Source organism: Macrobrachium rosenbergii, chromosome 14, assembly GCF_040412425.1.
Source record: "Macrobrachium rosenbergii isolate ZJJX-2024 chromosome 14, ASM4041242v1, whole genome shotgun sequence".
Taxonomy (NCBI): Eukaryota; Metazoa; Arthropoda; class Malacostraca; order Decapoda; family Palaemonidae; genus Macrobrachium; species Macrobrachium rosenbergii.
In genome coordinates, this window is record NC_089754.1 from 28867384 (window position 1) to 28874883 (window position 7500).

Here is a 7500-nt window from a genome sequence, read left to right on the forward strand (position 1 = left end):
AATGGTTGAATAAAATTATGCAATGATTGAGTTTGGTGTTTGTGATGGCTGAATAAAATGATAATTGATTGAGTTTGGTGTATCTAATGGTTCAATAAAATGATAACTGACTGAGTTTGGTGTATCTAATAGCTGAATAAAATTATGAAATAATTGAGTTTCCTGTATCTAAGGGTTGAATAAAAATATGAATTGATCGAGTTTGGTGTATCTAAAGGTTGAATAAAATTATGAAATGATTGAGTTTGGTGAATGAAGAGATTAGACTCTCAAATGGAAGTGTAATGTCTTAGTCTTTAGGTAAAGTTAGGATTTTGTGTGTGTGTGATTTTAGGAAAGAAATGAAGAAGAAACTCACATTTCTTTATAAGAATTATATCTTCATGTAGATATCTTCTGCCAGCATTCTCTGGACTTACCTTTATTGAATAAATACACCAGAGTTTGTAAAGCTAATCATATATATACATATATACTAGCTTTCTCTCTCTCTCTCTCTCTCTCTCTCTCTCTCTCTCTCTCTCTCTCTCTCAAACTCCCTATTTTCAAAAGTGGGTCAAGACTAGAGGCAAGTAATTATAGGCCTGTGAGTCTGACATCTCATATCATGAAAGTGTATGAAAGAGTAATGCAGAAAAATATAATGAAACATTTAATGAAAAATAGTTTGTTTAATATAGGACAACTTGGTTTTGTACCCGGAAAAATTACACAAACCCAACTGTTAGTCCACCATGAAAGCATATATTAAAATATGATAAACGAAAAAGATACAGATGTGGTTTACCTAGACTTTGCAAAAACTTTTGACTAGGTAGACCATAATATATTAGCGAAAAAAATTACAAAACACAATATTGTGGACAAAGTAGGAAGATGGATAAAAGAATTTTTGCAAAACAGAAAACAGATAGTAATTGCAAACGACGAGAAATCGGATGAAGCAAAGCTAATATCCGGTGTGCCACAAGGTATGGTGTTAGCTGCACTGCTGTTTGTGATTATGACTGCAGACATAGACAGTAATGTTAAGGACTCGGTAGTGAGAAGTTTCGTCGATGACATAAGAATAAGTAGAGAAATTACTTGTGATGAAGATATGAACTTGCTACAAAGAGAACTAAACAAAATATATAAATGGGCAGAGGTAAATAGGATGGTATTTAACTCTGATAAATTTGAATCAATAAACTATGGTGATAAAGAAGGAATGCTATATGCATATAGAGGACCTAATAACGAGACAATCACAAATAAGGAAGCAGTTAAAGACCTTGGTGTGATGTTGAATAGGAATATGTTATACAATGATCAAATAGCAATACTACTGGCAAAATGCAAAGCAAAAATGGGAATGTTGTTCCGGCACTTCAAAACAAGAAAGCCGAACACATGATTATGCTTTATAAAACGTATGTACGTAGTCCACTTGAATATTGCAATATAATATGGTACCCACGCTACCAAAAAGATATTGCGCAAATAAAGTGTACAAAGGTCCTTTACAGCTAGAACAGAAGAAGTTAAGGACCTTGACTACTGGGAAAGACTACAATTCTTAAATTTATATAGTCTTGAAAGGAGAAAAGAACGCTACATTATAATCCAGGCATGGAAACAAATAGAAGGAATTACCGAAAACATCATGGAGCTAAAAATATCAGAAAGAGCAAGCAGAGTTAGATTAATAGTGCCCAAAACTATACCAAGAAAAATCAGGAAAGCACACAGGACATTAATCCACCACGCACCAGCATCGATAATGCAACGTCTATTCAATGCACTACCAGCTCATCTGAGGAACATATCAGGAGTGAGCGTAGATGTGTTTAAGAATAAGCTCGACAGATATCTAAGATGCATCCCAGACCATCCAAGATTGGAAGATGCAAAATATATCGGAAGATGCATTAACAATTCACTGGTAAACATCAGAGGTGTCTCACACTAAGGGGCCTGGGGAAACCCGAACGAACTGTAGGGTCTGTATGGTGTAAGGTAAGGTCTCTCTCTCTCTCACTTTTTCCCTCTTTCTCCTCCCTAACACCCCCTCTAATCTCTCTCTCTCTCTCTCTCTCTCTTTGCCTCTTTCTTCTCCCAAACACCCCCTCTACTCTCTCTTTCACTTCCTCTCCCTCTCACTCTCTCTCTCTGTCACCCCATTCCTAACCCCCACCCTCTTCGGTGCCGTTGATGTCTTACCCCAACACTGTGCTTTTCCAGATAGTAAGTCATATGTATACCGAAATTAGGTACGATAGATTCGTAAAGTTACTAAGTCTACGGGTATAAACAGCCCAGTTTCACTGGCAGAACCCGCCCCATTTCAGGGAAGCCCTTCCCACCCCTACCCACTTTGGTGCCCTTTGGTGCTAGTGATGTCTTACCCCCATAGTGCTGATAACTAGATAGTAAGTCATATGTATACCAAGTTTGGGTGAAATTGCTCATTGCATTTCAGAGTTATGCTGGCACATACACACACATACATACATACATCAATTTATATATATATATATATATATATATATATATATATATATATATATATATATATATATATATATATATATATATATATATATATATATATATAACAACAAGCAGGAGTCCAAAGAAGACGACAGTCAACAAAACAGTTGCATATTTATTAAGAAACGTTTCGTGTTACTTAAACACATCATCAGTCTGTAAAATTGAAAAATACACATTAATTCTCTAATTTAAAATAAAAGCTAAATTAGAAACGGCAGTTACATTCTTTAAAATTACAACATACATAAAAGTAAAAAGAAAGGAGATTTTTTTTTTCTTCTAAGTCTACCTGATCAATAGAAGGGGAAAGACGAAGTGAGACCACAAGCTCACGCATGCCCAGAGTATACTTAGGCCAAGTGCAGAGGAGAAGACACGTTGGAGTTTAAAGTTGCATGACGTTTAATAAACAAAGACTCAAGGGTCGTTAAGTAAGCCGATTGTTTGGTAGTTCCCAGGATATGCCCAGAGTATACTTAGGCCAAGTGCAGAAGAAGAAGACACGTTGGGTTTAAAGAGCATGACGATAAACAAAGACTGTTTGGCCGATTGTTTGCGTTCCCATCCTGGGAACTACCAAACAATAACGCTTGAGTCTTTGTTTATTAAACGTCATGCACCTCTTTTTAAACTCCAACATGTCTTCTTCTCTGCACTTGGCCTAAGTATACTCTGGGCTGGAACTACCAAACAATCGGCTTACTTAACGACCCTTGAGTCTTTGTTTATTAAACGTCTTTAAACTCCAACGTGTCTTTCTCTGCACTTGGCCTAAGTATACTTGGGCATCGTGAGCTTGTGGACTTCGTCTTTCCCTTCTATTGATCAGGTAAAGAAAAAAAAAATCTCCTTTTTTTTACTTTTTATGTATGTTGTAATTTTAAAGAATGTAACTGCTGTTTTTAATTTAGCTTTTATTTTAAATTAGAGAATTAATGTGTATTTTTCAATTTTACAGACTGATGATGTGTTTAAGTAACACGAAACGTTTCTTAATAAATATGCAACTGTTTTGTTGACTGTCGTCTTCTTTGAACTCCCTGCTTGTTGTTGTGTACTTCCGTCTGAATTTTTGTGTATATATATATATATATATATATATATATATATATATATATATATATATATATATATATATTAACCCTATAATCTCTGGTGAAAGACATTTATCCATCGAAGGTGAGTGAAGAGAATACTGACAAAAGAAATGTAATAAAAGAAATTATCCACGTGACAAAATATTTGCTTCTTGTTCCCTTTCACTTCTTTCTTCAAGCCCAACAAAATCCTAACTCTACTTAAGACCTAAGATATTAGAGTCCCATTAAAGAAAAATACAATCCCTTCATTCACCAAATTCTATCATTTAAAACTTTTATTTAATCATTAGACAGTCGCGATAAAACCCCCTAGCTTCAGCCACATTCAAAAGGATGTTTACCTCAGCCCCTCCAACGCAAGACGAACCTCACATTCTATTAATCCTCCCTATGATCGATTCCTTTTCGAAACTGCTGACTGACGGGAAGGATGGGATACTGATAAGGAGGAACGTTGGATGGCTGAGATAAGAAGGCGAACAGGATCTGGCAGGATTCTTTTGGAAGGAGAATTCACAAGAGCGATGATGAGAGGAGAATGAAGATGGGGGATTGAGAAAGAGAGATGATGAGGGATGAGAGAATTTCAGATTGGGAGGAGCATAGGATGTTATACAATGGAGGATTCTTTGGTAAGAATCAATTATTGGTAAGTTAAAACTGGGTAATTAATTCTTTTAGGGTGTTTAATAAAAATGATTTCGTCATCAAAAATATCTATTGATATTTTAAAAAATTAAGGGTCGAACTACGGGTACTTAAAAAAAATTAGCCAATATTAAAAAGTACTTTGGGGAAGTATGGAATTTTGTTAGAAATAAATTTAAGTGATCATTGTATATCTTTTACAACGATTGTATATATATATATATATATATATATATATATATATATATATATATATATATATATATATATATATATATATATATATATATATATATATATATATATATATACTGTATATATTATATGTATGTATATTTATATATATAATGTATATACAGTATATGTATATATATATATCTATATATATATATACATATGGATACGTAGATATATATATATATATATATATATATATATATATATATAATATATATATATATATATATACATACTATAATTATCACCACTATGAATATACTAACCGAATTATATTAATTTAGTACATCCACTTAACTTGGACAAACCGAACTGTGACGTGATTTTATGATTTAATAACCTACTCAGTTAACAACTAATTATCTCCTGTTGACCACAGAAAAAAAATGCATAAAAAGGGTATTTTATTTACCGTTTAATCTCTCCGCTACCTCGAAATAAATTCAGACGAAAGCTTAAACCAATTTCGCTGGCGTTTTTTCGGACCTTTTTCGCAATAAAACTCCAACTCTGGGGAAACTGATGAAACGTTTTTCTGGTATTATACGTTTCTGCTCAGAACTGTTTTGAAGATTTGTTGTATATTTTGTTAGTTAAAAAATGGTGTCTTGTTACAAAGTAAAAATACGTATTCTGGCAAAAGAAAGAGTGGAACTGAAGTACTGAAATGAAAACAATGTGTTTATATATATATATATATATATATATATATATATATATATATATATAAATATAAAACATATATGTTTATATATATATATATATATATATATATAATATATTAGTGTGTGTTTAAATATAAACTTTATATATTTAAATATATATATATATATATATATATATATATATATATATATATATATATATATATATATATATATATATATATATATATATATATATATATACATATACTGTATATATAAACCAAAATGACTTTTTAAACATCTTGGTTTCTCCATGCTTTTTGGCTACACTTTTCACTATACAGCCTAAAATCATAGTGAAGAACCAGATGAAAAATTTCTGACGCCCGTAATAGGATTCGAACCCGCATCCGGTATATTAAAATGAGGTTATATTAACCACTTTGAAGGGCATTAGAATTTCTTCATTTGGTTCTTCATCTGTATATTAGCTTTTGTAGAGATAAGCGTTACCAAAAACATATGAAGAAATCGAGATGTATCAAAAAATAAATATCTAATGTGTGTTTTATGTCTAAGATTGTCAGAATGACATTGTTGGATCAAAATGAAACCACATATTGAAGTCCCAATTTCTTCCATATTGCTAAAGACGACAATTTTATTAAGAAGTACAGGAATATATATCCTTCACTCTCCTTCAAAATCCTTCAAAGAGGAAAGGAATCTAAGGGAATGGAATCTTTTCTAAGATTGACGAAATCACATTACAGGATGAAAACGAATCTACAAATTGAAGTTCCCACTCCAGCCATATTGCTAAAATAAGACATTTTGATTTAGAAGTACAAGAATATATATCATTCCTTCTCCTTCAAAGTCCTTCAAAGAGGAAAGAAATCCTCGCTTCTCTCATTACTGTTTACTCAGAGAAGAGAAAAGTTACACACTCAAAACGTGAGGGAGGAAAAATGTAGAAGTTTTAATTAAAAAGCGTCATATTTCTTCTTGAGTCCTGACAAGGGGAAACTTTATGATGATACTATGGTTTAGAGTCATAAGAAAAGTATAAAGTAAACTTTGCACTTTATCCTTTTTTTAATATTATGATCAGGATTTTTTTTGTGGGTTTCTCGTCGTTTGGAATTCTTTTTTTCTGTTTTGTTTTCCATCCGTTGATTTTTGTGTGTAAATTATGTTAAATATTTCTTGTATATTTGTGTATGAATACTTGTGATTTTTAAAAATTAACACATAGTGTCTTATCACTGACTTTTTAATACTCTTTCTCTCTCTCTCTCTCTCTCTCTCTCTCTCTCTCTCTCTCTCTCTCTCTCTCTCTCTCTATATATATATATATATATATATATATATATATATATATATATATATATATATATACATATATATATATATATATATATATATATATATATATATATATATATATATATACATATATATACACACACACACACACATATATATATGTATATATATATATATATATATATATATATATATATATATATATATATATATATATATTACATACATATATATACATATATATATGTATATATCACAATAAGTAGTAGATCCTATATACACAAATCAATACATTCGAAATACTTTAGCAAAATGATCGAGGGAATTCGGTCCCAAATCTCCTGAATATCATCACATTACCAAAAATAATTAATTCCACTCAAAGCGAATCCGCCCTTGAAATGGAGAGACGGCTTCTCCCCAAAATCAGAATTCCCTTCGTCTAACCCCTTCTCTTAATCTTATGCCTCTCTGCTTTGCAGTTCCCTTTGGGTTGTCCCCTTCGGGTTCTCAAATTCGGGTTCTACACTCCGGGTTCTCTCCGGGTTCCCTCCGGGTTCTTCCTTTCTCGCAGGTCCATATAACACAAGATTAGCATTCTCCCTCTGTCGAGAGAATCTCCTTTACTATTCATCGACCTTTGCCTACATAGTCCTCTCTCTCTCTCTCTCTCTCTCTCTCTCTCTCTCTCTCTCTCTCTCGATCTATCTACCTATCTCTTTCTCCCTATCTCATTCATTTTCAGACTCGTTAGGTTAAAAAGGCAATGAAAAGGAATATTTTATTTTTCAAAAAATATCATGTAATGGTATATTTGAGGGATTTTATGTACATGCATACATATATACATATATATATATATAGTATATATATATATATATATATATATATATATATATATATATATATATATATATATATATATATATATGTATGTATGTGTGTGTGTGTATGTGTGTGTATGTAAATATCCTTTTCTCATGTGAATCAGAGATCTTCCACAT